At 44.0% G+C, this 23,793-nt stretch overlaps 1 protein-coding gene across 2 annotated transcripts in view; it reads left to right on the forward strand.

The window, feature by feature from the left end:
- The first annotated feature begins 17,953 nt into the window (after positions 1–17,953).
- FOXP1 (forkhead box P1) overlaps positions 17,954–23,793 on the forward strand; it is a 578,496-nt gene continuing 572,656 nt past the window's right edge. For both annotated transcript variants that reach the window (XM_080822733.1, XM_080822734.1), the window contains exons 1-2: positions 17,954–18,134; positions 19,990–20,140. The gene's annotated coding sequence lies outside the window, so the exon portion shown is untranslated. The remainder of the gene's footprint in view (positions 18,135–19,989; positions 20,141–23,793) is intronic.

Genomic DNA, 23,793 nt, shown 5'->3' on the forward strand with positions numbered 1-23,793 from the left:
GGTGGGGGTGGCGCCAGAGGAGGGTGTGGCCAGGGCGTGGCCAGGGAGGCTCCCACCCAGGCCAAGAGCAAGTGATCTCTGGACTTGGGGTTTTATCAGGAGAGTTCCTGCCTTCCTGCGAGGCTGACAAAAATAAGGTGCCTTATGGCTACAGCGTATTTAGAGAACGAAGGACAAATGGGTAGATGAAATCTTTGGACAACTTAGAGATTTTTTTTAATTTTTCAATTAAATTGTCAGAAAATAGGAAAGTATCTTCCTTTTTGCAAAACTGCTAAAGTTTTATATATACCCACAGAAACTGCTACCACTGCAGAGGTTTTGACCCCTGAGGAGGTGAGAAGGACCTCCAAGAGGTGGTGGCAGGGGAGGCAGAAGCAGGGATGGGAGGGGAGGTAGAGGTGGGGGACAGTTTCTCAAAGAAGGTGGGGGGTGGTTTCAGAGGGGGACGACGTGAAGTAGGACAGTTGGCGGAGAACCTTCCAGTGTGATCTGTTTCTATGGATCAGAAACTTGGTTCTTGAGCCGGTCTTGAAGAACTGGTCATTTCCTGCCAGTGGAACTGAAATGTCAGCACCATGCATAAATGAGTGCGACAGAACAGGCAATGTTGCTCTCACAGAGAATCAACCAGTGTTTTAATGTTTTATACAATGCTGGGAACTCTGTGGGTGCTTCCTCAGTGAACAGTTTTCATCTGGAAAACAACAACAACAAAAAAGATGTTTGGCTTGAGGAAGCCTTCCCTTACAGGAGAAACTATTTCTCTAGATGAAGGTGGAGGAAAAAAGGACGATACCCAGGTGATTTTTCTTCCTCAACTCTTAGAATTGTGACAGAAGAGTCAAAGTCTTTGTAGAGAGAGAGAGAAAAAAAAAACAACTTCATAATTAAGAAAATTCCCAGAGACAAGAATCAGGTTCTCTCCAAGTGCACCGTTAGCTGTCAACGGGGAAGGCTAGGGACAGCCCTCCGGAAGGAAGTTAGCAGACGGGGGCTGTGTGGAGGCCTCCAAGAAGCACAGCAAGGAGCTCCTGGGGGCCAGGGGAGTGGGAGGTGACAGACAGAAGCGGTGGGAAAAGCCCGCTCGGCGAACTTTGAAAAATACTCAGAGAGAAAAAGCCAACACTGAGAAAATTCCAGCTGCTGGTGACTAGACATAATATCTGAGCAATTACTGACTTTTTCTTTTCATCACAGTGTTTTGGTGCCTTGTAGACACAGCTAAGATGTCACGAATGTAAATAATTTAGTACAGTGTTGTCATCTCTCGCTGAGTTGCCTTAAGCTTGACATTAGTAAAAGGCATCTTACTTAACTAGAGTTTTCAATACTTATTTGCTTTTGGGTTACGGAGATAGATTATTTTGCTTGTAAGACGATTTGATTAAAAAAATAGCTTATTTCATAAGAAAAAAATCATGTACTGCATATTGTGTTATTTCCATATGCCTTGGAATCTTTCAGTCAGACGGAAATGTGATACCTTAGAATCAATTTTCCACTCCCATAATAAAAGCGGCACCAGTTCATCCATCAAAAATTGAGGTGGTTTAGGAAGAAATTACTTTGCTTTTATGAGAGAAGTCCAAATGTTGTTTTATTTGAATGTCTAACTTCCTGGAAAACTTGATGTGGGTGGTGTGTGTGTGTGTGTGTGTGTGTGTGTGGTGTTGTTGTTCTTTATGTTAGTAAACAGGAAACCCTTGAAGTGATACACTGCTAGGATATAAATTTGGATTTTCTCATCGTTTCTTTCCGGATAGGTTTTATGTTGTTAATCTTCCTTTCCCCTTCATTACAGAGCCCTATATTAATTACCCAGATCTATCTCTCTTTCTCTCTCTCTTTTTTCTGGAAGATATTCTGAAGTGGTACCCCACAGACATAATGTTATGACAATGGAATTTCAGAGTTTTGGTTGACTGCTCGCAAAGAGGTTTTATTTGGACAGGAATGCAGGACATTGGCTTTTTTAACAGAGAGTATAGCTTTTCTTTCTATTTTTTTTTTTAAGAAGTTACTTGTGGGAAAATAGTTCAGAGTATCTTATTAATGATTTTTTCCCCTTGGATTTTTGTTTATTTCCCACCCCATCCCTCAGATCTTTGTAACTAAAAACAAGCTTCAGTTCCTCATCTTGGTTACAGTGGTTTAAATGTTTGTTGGTATGTGACTTTGTTTAGCAAAGTTTGTGCGATTCTTTTTCTTTTTTTCCCCCAATGATCTCAGTTTGCTAAACATTGCATAATTTTTAAAAAATGTAGTCGATTATTATTTGGCCTCCCTAAACTTCATAGCCATCGCTGTTTTTTTTTTTTTTTCACTCACTCAGATTATTTTATGAAATCAGTCCAATCCCAGAGTTGTTTGTTCTTGGCTTTGACTCTGGGTGGAGGTGTGCTGTGATTTTCATGACCTTTGATGTTTCTGTCTTATGTAGGCGAGGACCCAAGAGTTTTCAGCAACCGGGGAAAACTGTGTGGTGAATAAAGCCCTTGCAATGGGCTGCTCAGTCCTTGCTTCCTTTAGATGTGCACAGTTCTGCACATGGCTTTGGGCCAAGAACTCTTGTGCTGTTCATGGTGGAGAAAAGAAAACATAGGAACATAGGTGGTTGGCTCTGGGAAAGACCTAGGTAAGATCACCTTGTGCACAGATCAATACATGGCACAAATACCACTACTCTTCCCTCCTAGACCTGTAGCAGACATCAGCAACTGATCATATATTTTTGTTCTTTTTAGGGGTTTTATTGTATTTATTTATTTATTTTTGGTTGAGCCATCCACAGCCACGCAATCTTTCCTGGCATGGTATCCCAAGCTCCTGCTAGAATGCCAATGGAGTTGGCATATGGGATGGAATCACTACAGTAGATTATAACCTATCTCTATACACATCTGGAGACAGGGGGAAGTTCAGGGTGAAGTCGAGGGATATTGGAGTTGAGAGAGGAGGTTCAAGAGTGAAATGACATGAGCTTGACCTAAAGTTCTCCCACTTGCTAGTGGTGTGATTTGGGGCCAAGGTCTTCATCCTCCTGGGCTTGTCCTCACCGACACAGTGTGTGAACATAGAGGCTACATCCTAGGACTGTGGGTAGGTAAAACCGATATAACCCACACGAAACATTTAGCCTAGCGCTTGGCAGCAGCGCTCAATCAATGGGAGCTGTCATCATCATCACCCTTGTTATTAGGGAAAGTGGCTTGTTTGAGATAATAAAGCTCATTAGGACTAGACAGGGTTTCTCAATTTCAGCACTACTGACATTTAAATGGCCAGAGACTTCTTTGCCATAGGAATTGTCCTGGACACTGTCGGACATTTTTAGTCACATTCCCTGACTTCTACCTACTAGATGCCAGGAACCTTGCTCCCCAAATTGAGACACACATCTCCAGACACTCCTAAATCCCTCAGTGAAGGACCGCTGGAAAAGACTGAATTCATCTATAGATTTTTTTTTTTTTTTTGTACGGTGAACATATTTGTGTCTGAACCCACTGTCAGGGAAGCTAATTCCATTGGTTTTGTCATTGCGTTCCAAGTAATCTTATTTTAATATCCGCTCTCCATGACTTGGACATCTCTGCCTTCATATCAGGTTACAAGTTTTTCTGTTTACTAACCTGTGGATAGTTTTGAGTAACAGATGAATAGCTCCAAGTTTTAATTAGGCTTTTGTAATAGAATTTTTAAATAATGTCAAGGAAAATGCTCATAATATAATTTTCAGTGATAATAGCTACAATCCAAATTGTATAATAATAAAAATGAGGGTATAATTAATTTGAGTGCTTATTATGTATTAGATACTAGGCTGTGAGCTTAATGTTCCAATATCATGTAATTGTTATGATGCACAAGGCTCGTGTTATTATTCCCATTTTACAGATGAGGGAAGAGAGGCACGGAGTACTTTGCCCAAGAACCCACAGCTACTAAGTGGCAGAATAGGCCATCCATCCTGAGCAATTTGGTTCTAGTGAACAGAGACACATACCTGCTAGAGGAAGGTGCGGAAGGATACGTGCCCAGATGTCTACTTCGATTATTTATGGATGATGGGATTACTGGTGTTTGTTTCTCATTACTGTTTTTCATTATTTTCAGCTTTGACCATGATTTTTTAAAAAGTATCAAAAATTAGGATTATGCAGTCCTGTGACTTTTATAAAACAAGTGACTGTGTTTACAACAGTCTGCCTCCTATTCATTTGATCTTGCTTATGACTGACTGAAAAGCAACAGGAATTATATTTTTAATTTCTCATGTTAGATGCCAGAATCAAAACGTACAGCTCCTAATGGAACACATGGCTATTTAGAAGTGGGGGTTGTACACATTTGTAAGCTACTTTGCCCATATAAGGTTGTTCTGTAAGTCATCATCGGGAATTTTTAAATAAACATAGGACATGTTATAGATCCAAAAGAATGTCGTCCTTCAAGATTTCCTACCTTGGAAGTTATATGCTTGTTTCAGTGATGAAACCAGTGAAATAGCTTTTGACTTTCACTTTTAATTAGTGTCTTTAGAGCTTCTTCTTGAACCAGACAAGAATCCCGGGCTTTGTTTTTTCAGAAAAACACCAGGAATTACCCACTTGGTTGCCCCCCTCCCAACCCCAAGTCATGCTCTGAATTTCTGTTTGGTCATTCTCAAAAATCAGACAGAGCCACGTGGATAAAATTTACCATAAGAGGCAATGTTTAACCAGTGTCTTCATTTTCTTCAGGAAATTCCAAAAAGGGAGAGAACCAAACGTGGTGTAATGAATGGAATCATTGTTGGACTAAGTGCAGAGATCTGTAAGGTGAATACTCTTTAAGGGTACTGCACACATTTGGAACCATAAATTCAGATCTCTATGTGTGTGTGTGTGTGTGTGTGTGTGTGTTCATATGCATTATTTTATAGTTATGCATTATGTGCTTCAATTCTGAATCTGATACTTGCCTGGCTTTACTCCCTGTGGCAGACATTTCTAATTTTAAATAACTTTGAAAGATCTCCTATGTCTCTGCTCATACAGTGAAAAGTTCTTGGTGATTCTGGAATCCAGGCAAAACTTGTAATACAAAAGAACACGGGTAACTACCTGGGTTGAGTGAAGAGACAACAAGGTCACGAGAGGTCCAAGTTTCTCTTTGTCTGTCAGAGCTGTCATAGAGAGCTTGGTGCTGGTTGCTTCTCAGGTGAGCAGAGATCCCAGTGATGATTTCCAACACCCTACCCAGCTGGCTCACTTCCTTGGGACTCCCTTCTGGGCCTCTCGGTGGTTTCTAGAATCTCCTGCTCAGCACAGCCACTCTCATCTTTGGGGTCCCTATAAAGGGAACCTTCATTTTCATTTCAATCTCTCATTTCTGAGTTGGGTGTTATTACCATTATTTTCTAGTAGAGGAAGAAAGGGCCAAAAGAGGAGGAGTCTCCTGGTGACAGTGTGATCCTGTCACTTGATCACTCATTTGTTTGTTCATTCATTCAGTCAAATAATTAAGGACCCAGTATATGCCATTGAGGAATGTGTAGTGAGCAAAACAGAGAGGGCTGTGACCTCCCAGAGTTTATTCCTAGGGAGAGAGCCATGCAATAGATGAATAAATAAACCGGGAAACAAGCCAGAATTTTAGATAATTCTGGAGGAGGAAAGGGCTGTATCTAGAAGAGGTCAAGTTTTCTCCAAAAAGGTGTCCTTTTAACAGAGACCTGAAGGCTGGGCAGATCGAGCCATGCAAAGAGCCAGGTAGAGGGAAGTGCAAAGGGAAGGCTCCAGTTCCCCTGGTGCGGCATGAAAGGCAGAGAATAACTGTGTCATCAACAAATAAAGTAGACATAAAATGGCATGTTTCTAAGGACTGCGGTCCTGACACAGGTGAATTTGAGAGAGAAGAATCTGTAAGCATGCTACACAGGATAGAATTCTATACTATATTTTCACACATAAACCAGAAAGGCCCATTCTAACATTGCCATGTAACCGAAGAGCTGCCGTATTTTTATTTTTATTTTTTTTTTACACATAGTATTCAGTACTCAGTGTGACCTGAAACTATGAGAAAAACTAGGGTCTTCCTCTTTAAGATCTTCCTTGCCCTAGAAAAATCTGACGCCAGTGGGTCCTGGAGCAGAGCATTTTTGAGAGAGTGTGTGTATATGTGTGTCTGTTTTCTCCGTTCCCATTATTTCTTTTCCCCAGAAGGAGACCAAACTGTTTATAGGGAAGATGGAAACAAACAAACAACTGGGTAATATACTTCCGTTCCAAACATTCAGACACATGTGACTTTTCAGCCAGCACAGAGATCCGTGAGGCAGAGAGGCCGGCTATGCTTGATTCTCTTGGAGCACAGACGCTGCCTCTTCCTCGGGGATGACAATATAAATTATACAGACCATTATCATCTCTTCTCCAGAATTCTAACTCCTGAATTCTGACCCAGAAAATGCACAATTTGTTCCCCTTGAGCATAAAATTCACGCTGCCCCAGCACCTGCTGGAACAACCAAAGAAGATTTGATTGGCTTCTCCTACCTTCTGCTGTTCTGTGTCCTACGACAAGCATCCAGAAGAGGCTATTTTCCATTGCCTGGAGGAGAGACTGGCTTTGTTGTGCCAACTGGAGTCTTGAAAGTGTGCCAGAATCTAATCTTCCTTCCACCATGTCTCTCTGGGCCCCAAACGCTTTTCAGTGGAATTCCACAGCTCACTTGCCGCTAAGTGCTGTGTTCTCCCTCTCTCCCTCCCTCCCCAAGACACATATTTTGGCATCATTTGGTTTTCTGAATCTTTCTAGGACCCATATCCTTTTTTTCTAGCTAAGCTGGGGCTTCAGATAGGTTTTCAGAGTAGCCTGATCTTTCCACTGTTGGTACATCAACCTTCAAACTTCTTTGTGGCAGGTTCTTAATGACCATCCTACCTTTGCTGTTCATTTACTTCCCTTTTTATTCACTGCCTCGAAATTCACAGAAGTTTAACTTGGTATTTTCTTATAGTTTAAGTGATAGCTCTCACAAAATGCATGTTTTTTGTGGACTTGATCGGTTTACACTGGTGGTTACCTCCTCTGGTTTCTTCTGGAAAAAAAAATTCAGTTGAGAAATTACACACATAACTCACCAAGAAATTCACTAGAATGTAAGCTTCATGAGGGCAAGGATTTTTTTTTTTTTTTTTTTTATCTTTCACTTACTACTCTTGCCTAAGTTCAAAATAATGCTTGGTCCACAGTAGCGCGCAAGGAATATTTGTTGAATGATTGAGAGACATGGAATTCAGACTCGCTCATGTGAGGGGCCCTGGCAGATGCCCACTTCTGCCTCTCCTAGGACGACTCCTCCAAAATCCATCTGCATCCTCAGACTCATGTGAGATGTAAAAACCATCAAAATGCCAAGGTTAGCTAAAGTCTTGGAAACAAATACTTGTTCTTTCCAGATTGTTCTATCAGTCTAGCCATCATTCCGACATTCCCATCACTGATCTGTCAAACAGCTGGGCTGCATGAGTCATTCAGGAGCTACACGTTAGCAAGGAGAAGGTGGGGCTGGTGACAGGCAATGACCCCACCACATGGTAAACGTCCTGGCTCCTTACACCTGAGATGCATATGCTCTTGGACTTCCCAGAAGAAGGGGAATTTTAATTAGAACATCCAGATGAAGTTTCTGCCCAATTTAAATCCCATGCGTCATCTTATGAGATGCAGGATCCTCAAGTTCTCATTCTGTTCATCCCCACTTCCTTTATTGCATTTTGTTTTTAGACTTAAGGCCATGAGACTGACAACACATCTGACGTTGTTTATGGAGTCGTGGACTCTAATAAAGTCTGCTTAATCATGATGGAGCAAGGTTGGCGGCCAAGAGCTTTGTCAGAACTGGAAAGGGCTTGGTGGCGACTGCCCCCGGCTGGGGAGCCCACCTTGAGCTCTGTTCGAGTTACAAGTGGCCTCCTTCTAAAGCCATTCTGTTTTGCAAAGAAAATGATTTGGTTACTCAGTTAGAGATGGAAATGAAACAGATTTCTGCTCTTCCTTTTTTATCAGAAAAACACCAGTGGCCAGGAGTGGAATGTTGGTGGCCCAGAGAGAGTCCTACCTGCCCTGGGGGCACCCCGAGTAGTCATTTTCACCTGAGGGCAGTTTGGTCTCCCAGTTTGTCTCGACTCTGGGAGGGTCTCCCTGGCATCTAGTAGGCAGGGGCCAGGAATGGTCCTAAACATCCTACAGTGTATAAAACGGCCCCCCACCCCACCCCACAGCAATGAATTATTTGGCTCCAAAAGCCATCAGGGTTCAGGTGGAGACATTGATCTGAAGGAGCCTCGTTCAATTTCATGAGATTGTCCCTGCCTGGGAAGGTAACTCTCTTCCATTGCTGTTTTTCAGTTCTCACTTTAAAAAAAAAAAAAAAAATTCCCATCTTATTCTTGCATCAGGAATTAGTAATTTGGAGGCAGACCTGGTTTCAGAAGAGGGCGGGGCAGGCAGCCTAAGTGGAATGATTTGAAATGCATGGAGAAAATCCAGACTTAAAATGTTTCTCTCCTTCCAAGCTCTGAGGTCTAGAATTCCTTCCGTTGAAACCTGGAGAAGCCCTGAACAGGGGTTCAGGATTCCTGGGTCTTGAATCAAGCTCTGCCGCTTCCCAAAGCACTAAGAGCTGTTGAGCACTGACTGCGCCCAGCCCTGGGCCAAGCACCATACACGCAGCCTCCCATCCCTTCCTCCCAGCAGCTCTGTAGGGTGTGCATTTACTACTGCCGTTGTACTGAGGAGCAAACGGGGGCTGGGAAAGGTTCAGGAACATGTGCAAAGCAACACACTGATAAGCACGGTGCTGTGATTTTCAAACGGGATGCCCAAAACTCTGCCAGGAACCAGGATCTTACCCTGCCTAGCTCTGAGGCATCTGTGGAAAAGGCAGGAAGTTAAACCCCATGACTTCTAGGAACTCTTGACAATGCCATGTCTTTATTGGTTCCTTTGTTTTACATCTTGCCCTTCTTCAAGATTTTCCTTGCAAATGGAAAGAGTCCCAGGATAGGTAACGATTGTAAATCCCCACGAAGGATTCCAAAACTTAAACTATATCATAACCAGCTGGTGAGCTTCTAAAAATGCTTATTTCTGTGGCCGCTCACCAACACTCTGCTCGAGCACGTTGGAAATGGGCGCCTGGAATCCGGATACCCACCCACCCCCCATCCAGGTGATTCTAATGCAGGGGCTCTGAAGACCACACTGAAGAAGGTTATTCTAGCCCCTTCCAGGGATTTAATCGACTGGTTTAATTGACTGGATGCTGGCCACAGTGGAAGCTCAGAGCGTTCGGGGTGAATTAGGGCCCCTGGATCCCTTACTCTGCCAGAACTGGCTGGGCCTCCTGTCCTCCAGCTCAACTCAGATCAACAGTTCCTTAACGGCACCCATAAGAATCACCTGGGAAACTTTTAAAGCTCACAATGCCGGGATCAGACTCCCGGTTAATTAAATCCCAATATCTGGGAGTGGGAACGGCTTCAGTTTTTGTTTTTTTTTTCCCCCCAAGATTTCCAGATGATTCCTACGCACAGTAGTTTGGGAACCATTGTCCTAGGTGTTGCAGATTCCACACCTGGGGTAAGATAACCCCGCTATCTCAGGCCCCCTTATCTCCTGAGATGTATCTGCAGGGCACCCTTCACTCTGTTGGCTTTCCAGAGGCCCCTGCTCACTCCTCTGCCTTTTATGTTGCTTTTAAGATATTCCTCTCATCACCTTGTTTATGCCCACTACAGGTCTTCCTCTTGTGGTTCTTGAGTGATATCGAGTAGCGAGAGCAGGTGAGGGCGGACTCAGGAGAGAGAAGACAAAGGCCAACTGGCTTCTTTGTCTTCACAACAGGCCAAATGGAGAGTAATAATAATGGTTATTATAAGGAGGTTGCCCTGGCGCCGGACTCCCTGAATAAAATACCCAGTAAAACTTTGGAACTCCTCTTCTGGGCAGGAACAAAGAATCCTGCTAAAAACAGCGCCTTCTAAATAATGACGTTATGGCTGATATTTTGAAATTGGGAGTCTGCTGACAAATGATTCAGAATGTAGGAACAATTGAGAACGGAGACCAGCTTTCCTTACCAGGATGTTCGGGGTGACTCGTGAATGCTTGGGAAGGAATTTAAGAATAAGTCAGAGTCCTCTCCAAGTTTCCCTTTTTTCTCCTCTGTTTTTTTTTTTTTTTTCCCACCTTGCTCACTTAAGAAACAAACCCTGTCACCTTGAATGTCATGACATGGTGACTCAGTTTCCCCAAAGGCAGGAGATACACAGGGTCTGCCTGTGACTTTGATGTCCCTGCACTTGGCTGTGATCAGCCTACCTAGAGTTTTAAAATGGAGGACTATTAGGATTAAAATCTGGATTTCTCGCCTCTCTTGAAAATTCAAAAACTCTTTCTTGCCCTGAGTTCACTTTCTTGGTGGGAGCAGTCAGCATTTGCCCCTTTGCATGGAAGCCTGTGTGTTCCAATTTGCTGCAGTCTCCACTCCTTCTAATTCCATGCAAGTCACTTCAATTTAAGTTGCCTGCTTGAGTTCTCTGGGCTGTGGCATTAGCATCACCTGTTAAGACTTGTTAAAATGCCAATTGCTGGGCCCCACCAATCTTCTTGAAGGAAGAGTTGTCAGTTCCTGATGTACAGAAGTATGGATGTGAGTGTGCATATTTTTACATATATATGAATGTGTATACATGTGTATGCATATATTATACACACATATAATATATACATATCAGCATGGACTCAGTGGTATTTATTTCATTCTTTGGGTTATAATCTAATACTACTGTGATTTCTTCTCTTGCTTAAGACGTCTCAACTTAGGGCACTGGGAACTCTTTCAGACTGGCTTCAACGCTTTTTCAGTAAATCTCTCCCCACCTCACCCCAGCCTTTTTTTTTTTTTTTTTTGAAAGCACTTCCTTTAGCATTTTTTAGTACCACAGGTGCCCCAGGTTTATCTTATATTTTCTGTACCCCAACCTGGAATTAACTAGTTTTCTAAGGATCCCTGATTTCTTTTATTGGAGAAAGGTATTTAGAAACCAAGGCCTGGGTGCTAGGTGTGCTCATTGCTAGTGGGCTGTCACTGCCCCTAGCCCCTCTCAATGAACAGGCCTAGGAAATATATGTAGGGATGCTAACTCAGGCATATACTCACATGGATTTATGTCTGTATTTATCTGTGAAAAAAATATATAGTGCACACACACACATGCACACACACACACTCAGTCCATATGGATACCTTCAACTCCAACCCATTAACCATAGGATTCATCCTAGCCTTGGGGATATCAGATTTTTAATCTTTGCATGGCTTTTCTATGTTAACAGTGGCTCAAGAACAGTGGGGGAAAAGGAGTATTTTATAGATATTACTAAAAAACAACAGTAAAAAACTAACCCCAAGCTTAGCATAATAAAAATGTCAGCATAGCCCCTTAGTTAATATTCTTCAGCCCTTTTTGCAGTCTACAATTTGGAACATACGACCTCACTGTTCCTGAAGGTGGGTAGACGTGCCTTACTTCCCTTCTTATACAAACGCAGTTTGTCTCCAGCCCTACGGAACAATGCCTCTTGTAACGCTTAGCTGGCACTTGTAGATTCTAAATATAAGCCAAGATGCTTCTCAAAGATTAGAATCAGAACTTTGCTTTACATGTGAAATCTTATTTTGAATTCAGGTACACAATTACTCACTCAGAGACTTAATTATACTGCCTTAGGATAGTATTACAATAGTTTTAATTATTTTTTGGGGGGTTACAAAAGTAACCTTTTGTCTGGTTAGGAAGGTGAAGTGACTATAGTCTTTTCGTGAACTTCAAAAACAAATTAACTGTCAGCTGTGAAGTTTATCTGTGGTTCCCTCATGTTTATTCAAGAAGCAACCATACTTGGATGGGCTCCTCCTTCCTCTCGTTATACTGAATGTAAATCTTGTGCTGCTTGGATGTGTCTTTATAAACTGTGTAGAGAACTGGAAAGAGAGTCTAACCAAGATGGTTCATGGGCCGCTGGAGGTGTGGCTCAGTGGTTTGGAAAACATTCTGGGTTTTAAACAGGAACACCTATAATTATGGAGGCGTCATCCCTTCCATAAAAAAGAAAACAAAACAAAGAAAGCAAAGCCTTTCTACTAACAAGGTGTAGTCATAGCATGTGTTCAGTCTTCCCAAAACCTGTCTGGCATTTGTTTCTGGTCTGGTGGGGGAATATCTTCCATCTTTCTCTGAGCACTCATCAAACAATACAAAGATCAACAATTGGAGGGCAATTAGCAGTCTCTTCGGGGTAACAGGAGAGAAAAGTCACCCTGCTATTAATTTCAAAGGAATTAATCATGGTTTACATATGTGATTTAGTGGCTTAACTTTGCAAGTGGTTGAAAAACAAGGAATCAACGAAGTTTACAAAAGACACTAGTTTGGAGAACCAGGTTTTGTAGATAACTCTAAAGAACTATCTGTTGAGTATTCTAAGGCTGTAAAGGTTGAGATGGTGCCTTGTAGGAGATCTGCTATGTGCACTGCAGGTCTGTTTCTCAAACTTGCATGTGTGTGAGACTCAGCTGGGCAGAGTGGTTAAAATGCAGATCTTCTCCAGTAGGTGTAGGGAGGGGGCTGAGATTCTGCATTTTTAATATGCTGTCAGGTGGTGTTCATGGTAGAGATCGGCACATCTCATCTTGCACACAAGGCTGTAGATTGTCCTGGTGCCTGTGGTAAGGTAGGATTAAGCCCCTCATACTCCCTTTATATACCTTGAAATTCCCAACATGCTGCACAGTGAACAACGTCCAGGGGTTAGGGGACTAGACTAGCTTTTTGGAGTAGAGGTACTTGGGCCAAATACTTTACTGTACATTTTAGTTTCTAGGGATTACACTGGGACCCATAGGGCAAAGAGCTATACTATATAGTATAATTAGTATAATACAGTTAACAGCAACCTCTTTTCACAAGGACTAATTAAAAAAAAACCTAAAAATATTTGCAGACCATGTTTATTGATGTTTACAGAACTGTGCCCTTGAAAGAAAAGCAGGAAATGCAATTTCTTTCTCTAAGTCCCCTCTTTGAGATTAAAACCTTAGAAAATGCAATATTGTCTCTCTAGTTTTTTATTTTATTTTATTTATTTATTTGACAGAGAGAGATCACAAGTAGGCAGAGAGGTGGGCAGAGAGAGAGGGGGAAGCAGGCTCCCCGCTGAGCAGAGAGCCCAATGTGGGGCTCAATCCCAGGACCCTGAGATCATGACCCGAGCTGAAGGCCGAGACCCAACCCACTGAGCCATCCAGGCGCCCCTATCTCTCTAGTTTTGATGCCTACCTTCTGAACAAATTTTGTTGTTGGGGAAACCCCCCTTTAAACAGAGGTCTTCACCATTCCTTAACTACCTTTTCAAGCCACACCAATTATTAAACGTGCTTGGTCTCAGTGTGCCTAGTAAGACTGTATACTTTAAAACAAGACATCGTCTGTTGATTTCTGGTGTGGACATTTAGTGACATCGGAACAGAGGACATACTTCTCATGCCTCTTACTGCAAAACACACCATTTTCATTTGCCATACTTCTCTTTTAGGAAGGAAACTTGGAGTGTAAGCATTCATTTTAAGTGTCTGACCGCTTCTACTAACCTCTCCCTTTCCCCTACTCTCCATCTCTCCCACCAACCCTCCCCTACTTTCTTCACTGTGGTTACCCTCATCTGGATGTCTGCCATACCTGGGGGAGAGGAGCAGTGAGTAGCGGATTGAATTTGATTTCTACCCTCCATGGCCTCAGGTTCTCCCCTGTCTGTGAAGGGGTGTGTAGGTTGGCTGTTTCTGAGAAGTGAGGCAGGCTGCATAATATTTCAGGATGGGTGGCATGCCACTATTGTGAAGTGGAAAGTGTAAGATGAGAAATTCCTTAAGGTGTCCAATCAGGACACCTGGACTCTGATCCTTGTCTGTCTACTACCCAGTTGTTTGACCTTGAAGAATGATTTAACCTCTGTGGGCCTCAGTCTCCTAATCTGTAATTTGAAATACTTGGTTATGCCTGTTTCTCAAAGTGTAGGAGGCTTGACACCGGAATAACAATAGATAACACTGGATCACATCATGAGAACTATACTCCTTCTGCAATCAATTTCAATCCTTACAGCTTTTCAAAAAAAAAAAAAAAAAAAAACAGAGAAGATAAAATTCTCTGCTGACCCTCATGTCATTAACCCTTTTGGCATTTGGCACTTTCCCTTAAAAAATTTTTTTGTAATTTGTAATTTTTTTTTGCCCCCTCTTCCTTTCTAACAAAGGATTCGATGACTGTTTTCACTGTGATTGCTTTTAATTTGTGGAGGGCGATCCTGAGTTCCCATTTAAGAAGTAATAGAGAAAAAAGTAGGTTAACATAAAGGAAGATATTTAATAAACTTATCCTAATAGTTGTAGTCCAATGACTGTACTACATTAATTATTCCATAACTATCATGTTTTGGAAAAAATGAGGAGGATGGTAACCAAGAAACACTGGATTAGGTGAATTTAAAATTTCTGTTCAACTTTGAACTCACAAAAGCACTCATGTATCTTGTTAAGCGGTAAATGTCCACCCCGTTTCCGTTCCCCAAACGTGCGTGTATTTATTGACAAAGACTTTGCAGGACAAAGTTGGTGTCTGATGTATAGCTAATAGTGTGTGGCAGGGCACAAATGTGGTCCGATCTCTTTGAGGAAATTCTGGCTGCAGTTATATATAGTTTGCTAATTTTCCTTTACAGTGTTTTGTTTTTTCCTGTTATGTCAAATATAGTGAAATGGGGACAAACACCTTTGCCTTGGTGTAATTAAAATGAAATTATGTCAGGAACATCTGTTGAAAAGGGGATTTCTATTTGTTTTACGACCAAAAGGTGGCGTCCTACCCCCATGCCCTTTATTTAAAAAACCCTTCTTGCTTTAATTTAACAAAAAGAAACTTCCAGTTGATTACAGATAAAGAAATTAAAATGTGCTCCCTATGAATGTAACATGACAGTGTTGAAAATGAACAATATGTTAAGGCTGCAGTTAAGTTTCCCCCTAATGTAAGCCAAATGGACACGGAGTTCTTTAATAAGGTGGCACATTAGACAGTATTATATACAAAATTGAGTACAATATATCATGGGATTTACAACCAGGATTTCCTTTTGTCTGCAAAACTTGTTGCCAATCTGACTTTAGGCCCCTCTTTCAAGTGAACATAGAATTTAAGGCAGTTAAAATACAGAATAAGATCAGTAGCAACCTAAAGATCTTTTTAATATGGCAATACTCACAATTTTTTTTAAAGCTCACCATACAATCTGGAAAACAGGATCAGAGCATGAATTGTTCTTTACAGACTATGAATAAATTTGTCTCATTTAAATAAATTGCTATTTCCCTGAGTTATAATTCTGCAACCCAACACACACCATAAGCATGTTGTATCTGGTATAAACATTTTGGAAATGGAAAACAGTTTTCTCTGCCATAGACTGGCTACTTTGTAGATTTCTGCTTAATTTCATGTGAATTCAGCATATGGAATTTCCAGAGATGTTAAAGGATTGTTACAACTATGAATTGACTTGACCTAAAGCTTTTCATCAGTGCCTAGGTCATAGAAAGCATTCAATAAATATTAGATATTATTACTGACAGTTGTAGACTGTGAGCTCCTCAAGGGCAGGGGTTTTATTTTTGCAGTCTTCATTGTCTACTATGTAGTCTAGAACATAGACGGTATGTCAAAATGTCTTGATGTCTTGAATCAAAGATTAATAGGAACCCTAGTCTCTAGAAAGCTAGGAAGTTCTACACAAACTAAAATGCATTTTCTTCATCTAGACTCTAGTCTAAAAGATCCAATAGATGGTCTTGTCTGGATAGCATAAAATCTTGTATAGCATGCATTCAACATGAATTTTATGCTGGAATTACCTTAGCACAGTCTCCCTTTCTCTGGCTTTATACTGTAGCACTGGTGAATGGCTTTGTTATTTTTTTGCTTGCAAAACAGATACAATTTTAAAGTGGTAGTCTTACACTATTACGGCAGTAGAGATTTAGAATTCTTCTGTAAATGAATGTGTAATGATATTTGTAAAAAGACGTTATCCATAAGAATTTATAATAACCTTTTCAGGATGTTTATTATCTACAATTGTGCTGGTCTCAAGGAACGGAACAGAACTTGCCCCCCCCACCCCCACCCCACCAAGGTACTTTGTAGGAATCCACAGGAGTGGCTTTCAATACATTCTCATTAAGAGTTGGCCTGATACACCAGCCAGCCAGTAGCTGGAAATGCTGGCTTAGGAGTTTGGCAGCTTCTGGGGTGATGGGTCTGAAAAAAATTATTTCTGTTAACAACAACAAGCCATAGAACCTTATATCTCTTTCTAAGTCACATTTTGGAAACAAGAAGTCTTCCTTCTCAATTTGTGTTGTTACAGAGAAAAGAGATACCAGTGTCTTGTTTTTATACAAATATATGTAGATTTTAAAACATTTCATTCAGACTTCTAATTTACTTCTTCAAATTTCTAAATTCCACCAAACTTCAAAACAGCAAAAAGAAAAAAAAAAATCTCACCTTTTCAAAGAATTGGACAGAGTTTTTTTGCACGTGACTGATCTCTGGAAGAGCAGGTAATTTGTGTTAAACAACTGATTGACATGCTAGCCCCCGGGGCGTTTTCCTAAGAGAAACCGTGGCAAGAACACAGCTCCTGATGCGGCAGCCACTTTCCCCCCAAAGTGGATCAAACTACACATTCCAGCAGTGAGTCTGACAAGGAAGGGGGGAAAGCTCGTCCCACATTACATTCTCCCGATATAGGAATACAGGGGGTAAACCCCATCGCTGGCGGGTTTCTGTTTCCCTGCAAACAGGGGTTTGTCCTTCTGTTGAACTTTCACCTCCCGAACTCGCCTTCTTTCATTGGACAAAGTGCAGAAAGAAAGAGGAGAGACCCAGGGAAGACGGGAGAGAGGGAGAAAGGGGGCTGAAAACACCACCCCCACCTCCCCCTCGTTCAACTGTCACTGATGGCAAAACACTTTCACTTTTAACTGGAGGAAACTCACATCCTTGCCTACCCTCTCTCTTTCCTTCTGTATTTTTAGCTCAGAAACCAAGCAAATAGCCATCGCATTCCTATCTTCGTCCCTAGTTGTTAACACTTTCCCTCTCCTTTTTTTCCGGTGGCTGAATGGGCCCCCCATTTCCCCATCTTCTGAGGAATCCTCCCCTCCCCCATGCCCCTTATTTTTTTCCAGGTCTTTCTTGCCAGATCCCTCTTTTGCCAGGGACTGCTCTGGCGTTCCCTTCCTCTCTCTAGTCTGCAGGGCTCTGCCTCCCTCTCCCCTTCCCCATCCAGTCTGGACGCCCCTCACTCCCATCTCCCGAGAACCGCCCCCCCTCCGTCCAGGCTGCCCCCTCCCCCCCAGCTTGGCAATTGCGATTTTTTTTTTTTTTTCTGCGAGCCTTGTTGTTTACCCAGCAGGTGGATGTGACGTCAGGGACGCACAACAGCAAAAAATAACAACATCTCCCTCCGCGACGTGTTGGCCTCTCTCGCGCGCCTTATTTATTTATTTGTTCCGGGAGGCCGGGGGTGGGGGGGGGAGCCGGGTGGGCGCCAGTACCCGTGTGGCCCAGGGAGGGGGCGCGACGGCTCGCGCTCTGGGGGTGCCGGGGGGCCTTGGGGGCGCGTGAGGCAGAGAGGGGGCCCTGGCAAGAGGCCGGGAGGCCGGCAGGGGAGCGCCCCCAGGCCGGCGCTCCCCGCGCCTCTGCCGCCGCCGCCGCCGCCACTGGCGCTGGCTGGGCTCCGGGAAGCTAGTCCGGAGCGGAGGAATCTATTGTTATTTATTGTGTGGCGGTTGCATGCTGTACTCGCGGCGGCCCGGCCCTCGTCCGGGAGTGCGTGTGTGCGCGCGTGTGTGCGCGAGTGAGTGTGTGCGCGGGGGTGCGCGCGCGGGCGGGAGTGGGCGCGCGCGGGGGAAAGGCCCGAAAACACCTTAGTTTGCACCGAGAGACCATTTGCAGCGGGTGAGTTTGTATTTTTCCATTTCTGCTCCACTTTTTCCCAAGCTGCCTCCTGCCTTGTTTCCGCCACTTTAAACAACAACAACAACCAGCACAAAAAAAAAAAAAAAAAAAGGAAAAAGAAAAAAAGGAAAAAAAAACTACTTTCCACCTCCAGGCTCCACGTGCATCTCCCCCCCTCCCCCCGCCCTCCCCTCTCGCCTCTCTCCCCCGGCCCGGGCCCAGGCTCTGGGGTGGGGTGGGGGTTGGGGCCGGCGCGGGGGTTGGGGGGGCCGCCGGCGGTGGCGGCGCCCGCACGCTTGGGTCCATTTCCATAAGTCAAATGAAGGGGAGGGGGGGACGGCTGCGGCAGCCGAGAGGCGAAATCGTCTTCCCCTCGGCCCCTTCACGCCTGCCTCTGCGCTCTGGGCGATCACCGCGGGGAGAGAAATCAATAAGCCCAGGCCGCCTGGCTCAACTTTCGGTGTCGGGCGTCGGGTGCCGGCAGAGAAGCGGGGCCGGCGCGGGGCCGGGGTCGAGTCTGCGGCGGGAGGGGGCGCGCGCCGGGAGCCTCGGGAGCCTGAAGTTTGGACTCGGAGCAAACTTTTTCCCTTCGCTCTCCGAGAGTGTGTGCCCCTTGATGCCCCTGGTTTGTAATGATGGGAAGCCCGCATCCTGGGCCCCGCGCATCGGGACATCCCCAGTGCCACACGCGCCTGGCCCCGAACCCAGCGGCGGGGACAGCCCACCGCCGCCCCCAGAGCACAGAAAACTCGGACACACACTCGCGCACCCCCAACTAGACACGCACCCTCACGCGCGCTGGACCCCGGGAACTCAGCCTCGCCGCGGACCGGCCCGCGACATACGTGGCCAGCTCCGCGGGTGGGAGTGGGAACCGGGTGCGCTGCGGGGAATCGCCGCGTCGGGTCTCCTCCCCTCACCACACGCACTTTCGGGGTTTCCTCTCCTTCGAAGCTTGGGGGGTACCGGGGAGGTTTCCCAAGCCTGGATCTCTCCTGAGACGCGCGGGAGCCGCCGCGTCTCTGTGGCCCTGTCCCGGCGGCCGATGGCTCTCCATCCCTGGCCAGCACGCCACCTTCCTCCCGAGCTCTCCGCGCTCCATCCCCATCCCGCGGAAGACTCAGCTGGGCCGGCAGCCTGGACTGCGTGCGCTTCGGGTGGGGACGGCGGCGGCGGCAGCGGTGCCGGGAGCTGAGAGTTTGCCAGTTGCCTCGGGGTCGCGGTCATTCGCTGCCTCCGCCTCCCTTCTCCCCCGCCTCTCGCCCCCCCCCCCCCATACCGCCGCTCGGAAACTTTGATTCCTTCTCCTTTTTTGCCCGGGGCGAGTCCCCCTCCCCACCTGTTGTGAGCTCCGCCTCGGTCCCCGGAGACTGGCGGTGACACACGCGGGCGCCGGGGAGCTCCGCACCCAGAAACAAAGTCGCATGCCCCCTCCCCAGTGTTTGCCTCGAAATCGCAGCCTGCAGCACCCCCCCTTCCCGCGCAGCTCCCGCCCCTGTGAGAATAAGGACTAAATAAACAGTTGTAACTTCAAACCTTGCGCCTGCGATCGTATCCCTTTCCCACCCCCTTCCCCCTTCCTCCCCCCTCCTTTTTTGTTGTTGCAACTTTGTAAGATCCTGGGGAAGGTGCTGAGACTTTGGCTCGGGCCGATTTCCCGGTCTCGGGATCCTTGCAGGGATTCCCTAAGCCACATCCTCCTTTCCGTCCACCCGCACTCGCGGGTCCTCCTAGTCTGCCGCCCTCTCGGTCTTGGCCCCCCAGCCTAATCACTTATCCCACCCCTCCCTCAGTTCCCCCCAACCTGCGCCGGGAAGACTTGCTGAGGGTCGCCCTGGTTTCTTGTCGACCGCAGAACCCGAAAGTTTGCAAGAGGAAGAGAGCGCGCGGCGAGCAAGCGGGCAAGGGGCAGCGGCAGCGGCAGCGGCGCCGGGGACCATGGTGCTGCCGGCGCCTCCTCCGCGGGCGTGAAGGCGGCGCTCCCACTCCCTCCCCGGACTCTGCGGGTAAGTCGAGGCGGCCGCGGGTGCCGGGGCGTGAACGCGGGCGGGGGCAACCGATACCCTAGAGCCCCCGGGGGCTCTCTGCTCAAAGCGCCAGCCTGGGCGGCGCGAGCGTAGGGATGAGGCTCCCGGAGCCAGGATTGTGCCCATCCTCAAGCTGGTAGGTGCTTCGAAATACTGGACTTTATCCTCTTTTTTTTTTCCTCCCCTTTCCTAAATCCGAGAATCTGGAGATCAAAGTTTAGCGTGGAGTGTAAAGTGCTCCGATAAAATATGGTGACATCTCTCCCCCCCTTCTCACCCCACTCCCCTCTTATAACTATTAATTATTTCCAAGTCATTGTGTCCAAATACCCTTGCCGGACTGATTACAAAGTGTATTGATTTAGTCTGGGCTCATCCTACGCATTGGTTTTAATTCATTTTCCTTTTGCTCGACCAGAAAACCCGAAATGAAACTTATTTCTTCCTCTTCCCAACACCCCGCCCCCAGCAAACCTCCACCCCCCCCCCCCAGCCCTCATTGCTGAGGTTTGGGCAGAATAATGAAATTAATATAAACATTTCATTTGGTTGCATTTAAGCTTCTCCAGCCCACTTATAAGGGGCTGGTGTTGCTCTCCTGTCCGGTCACAGGTATTTTGTAAGTTCGGATTTCCTTTTTTGTTACTGCTTTTTAAACGGGAATGCTGGAAGGGCATTCTGTATTCCTTTTAAAAGGAGGCTGTGCCTTGAAACCATCTACACTTTACCTTTGGTTGTCCGTAGGCTTTAGGATTTAGGGCTTGCACAATAGCTGAATTGAAAAACCTGAAGGATATTTAAGGGATTTTTTCTACTGCTGAAAATATATTGAAGAATCTCTGCAAATTTTTACCTTCTATCTTTTTCCTTCGTTTTTCCATAGTGATCATCAGTTTGGGGGGAGATGTCTTAAGTAGAATTTGAAGAGAAGTGGTCAGAGTTCAGGTGTTTTCTACTCAGGGTTAGCCTGCATAATTGAGACAGAGGAGTTGCTGTTATTTTCAGTTCCAGAGAGAAATGTATCAAATCTTTTTTAGAATTCCACTGGAGTTTTGATTCTCAAAGTGGAAATACCCATCTCTTTCAGTCCAGGAAAAGAAAATTGAGCTTACAGCTTCAGAGATTTGGAATGGTTTTTTCCCCCCCTCCCTGACTTTTCTACTTGAAACATCTCATAATTAAAGAGCATTAAAAATATAAAAAGGAACTCAACTAGTTACCATTCAGAAGATGTCAGCTAAAATCTCACTGCAAAGGGGGTAAAAAAGGTTTAGCATCTTACCACTGGCTGCCTTTTCCCCCCCCTTAGACTTTGGATTAGTCATTGTATGAGAGAGAGAAAAAGAAATCAGGTTTTTTTTTTTTTTTTTTTTTTTTTTGGAAAAGTAAAGTAAACAGCCTCCAACTGCTGAACCTTGACAACCCAAATTAAGGAAGCAGAAGAGATCAAACAGAACTGCTGCTGGGTTGTTGTCAGGAGCTCTACATGGAGAACCCTGGACTATTCGATCAAGCAGCAAAGCTAGATATTCACTAATGCAGAAATGGGCCATTGCAAATGCTGATCTTTGTTGTGCATGCGAAGGCTCAGGAAATACTCGGCCCCTCTCTAGGCAGCATTTGAGTTCCTTATGGATGTTGAGTTGCTAAATAAGTTATTTTTCTCATACAGTCTGGTTTATGAAGAGCGTGCGCGCAAAAAGGTATGGAATGAATATTAAGTCTTCCAGAGGCTGCCTTGCTACCCAGAACTGTGGAGTGGAATTCTTTTTACCAACATTAGACTCCTACACTAGAGTTAGGTAACGTTTTCTCACATCAAGTTTAGAAGATCTGCCTTGTCAGGAAAGCCAAGGTTTTGTATGTGAGGGTTTAAATCTGATGTGAAGCTCAAAAAGAAAAAAAAAAAATCCCTGGTGATGAAGTTTTGTGTCAGCCCACTCTTGGAATTTAAAAAGGCGAGAGGGAGCATTCTCCAGATTAGACATAACCTCTTTTTTTAGATTGACATTCAATATGACCACGTTGCTACTTTTATTCAAGTTCTCTGTAACTTGTCCTTGCTTGTTGTCTAGGAAAATTTAACTGCTTTACATTTTTAAAGGGAGTAGTAACAGCAATTACTTTAGCATTTTGTTTTCACAGGTTTATCAAAGTATAATGAAAGCAACATCAACTATTCAAATTAACTATCTCAAATTAAGGGGGTTATATTGCTGGAGATGTCTGTGAGATTTTGTATTTATATTTAAAGGCTGGAGTAAAAACTGTAACACTTTTTTTTTTCTTTTTTGCTATAAACTATCCTCAAATTAAATGTCATTTTTAATTAAGTAGAACAAAGTAGGAAATAGGACAAGTAAACACATAAAGAATAAAAATGATTGTTATTTAAGGATTGCATTTTTAATTAACATGTCGATCACATAGTAAGCACTTTATGTTTTTTATGTCAGTTTCATAACCATAGTGCCCAACATGTTTCAAAGTGTGTAGCTTTTATTGGATATATCTTTTATTGTATAATTAAACAATGTGAGTTAAACATACACATGGATGCTATTAGGCAATTCTGTGCAATATGTAATGTTTTTGAAAAAGCTATAAATATTTTCTCGTTAAATCATTCGTACCAACAATAACAAAAGTTGACTGGGTTAATATTGAGCTGAGGTATGGTTTTCTGTTAGTAAGTTTTTCCTTGCTTCTCCTAAGACTCTACCCCTGGCCTTGTATATTTGCATTCTTAGGCTCTATTGAAGGATATGTCTGTTTTCAGCAGTTGTTTAAATTAACAAAAGGACTGTGATATTTCCTAAACAAATATATTTATACTTCAGCACGTCCAGTGCCCACATTAAGAAAGTGAAGGGAGAATATGGCAGATATGACAACTTCTTTTGAGCACAGCTTCCTCTTTGCAGCCAATCTTATTGTGCTGTTTATTTAGTTTGCATGTTTTACTTAAGACTAAAACTCAATTTTGAAATGTTATCTTGTAAGACGCCACATCGCAAAAAAGTGTGTGTATTCAGACAATGTTAGTTGTTCTCATACCGATTACATTTCAGTGAGTATGCCAAGAATATTTACAGGGCATTGCAGGAGTTCTGTCTTTTAAAAATAATTTTAGGCACACGTTAATAAAATTTAAATAGATTGCAGGCTGTCAGAAAATAGTATAAATTTTGTTTATGATTCAGTTACTTTAAGGTACTTACATTAAAGAAACTCATTTAACCCCTGACTGAAGAGCATTAAGAGGGGAGGGAAGCCCTCCAAAGAGCTCCCACTGCCCTTTGCTCTCCTGATAATCTTAAATTACTACAATTTAATTGCAACTTCAAGGCATTGAGCCTGAGCTATTTCTGTGGGGCTGAGAAAGGGTTTTGAGAGCATAGCTAGATTTGCACAGGTGGCATTTTTGTTTTTCAAAAAAAATGTTTTTGCTAAGGGCTCTTTCTTTTCCTTTCTTATCCTGTTAGGTGTCCTCCTCCTTTTATAGAATTCAGTCATAGTAAATGCCATTTTTTGCTAAGCCAGCCTTTTTTTTTTTTTTTTTGCTATGTTTTTTTGGACCTAATGTGTATAAAGGTCTCAAGCAAGTAGAGGTTTGTTTTCTAAAGAAAATA

This window comes from Martes martes, assembly GCF_963455335.1.
Source record: "Martes martes genome assembly, chromosome: 1".
Lineage (NCBI taxonomy): Eukaryota > Metazoa > Chordata > Mammalia > Carnivora > Mustelidae > Martes > Martes martes.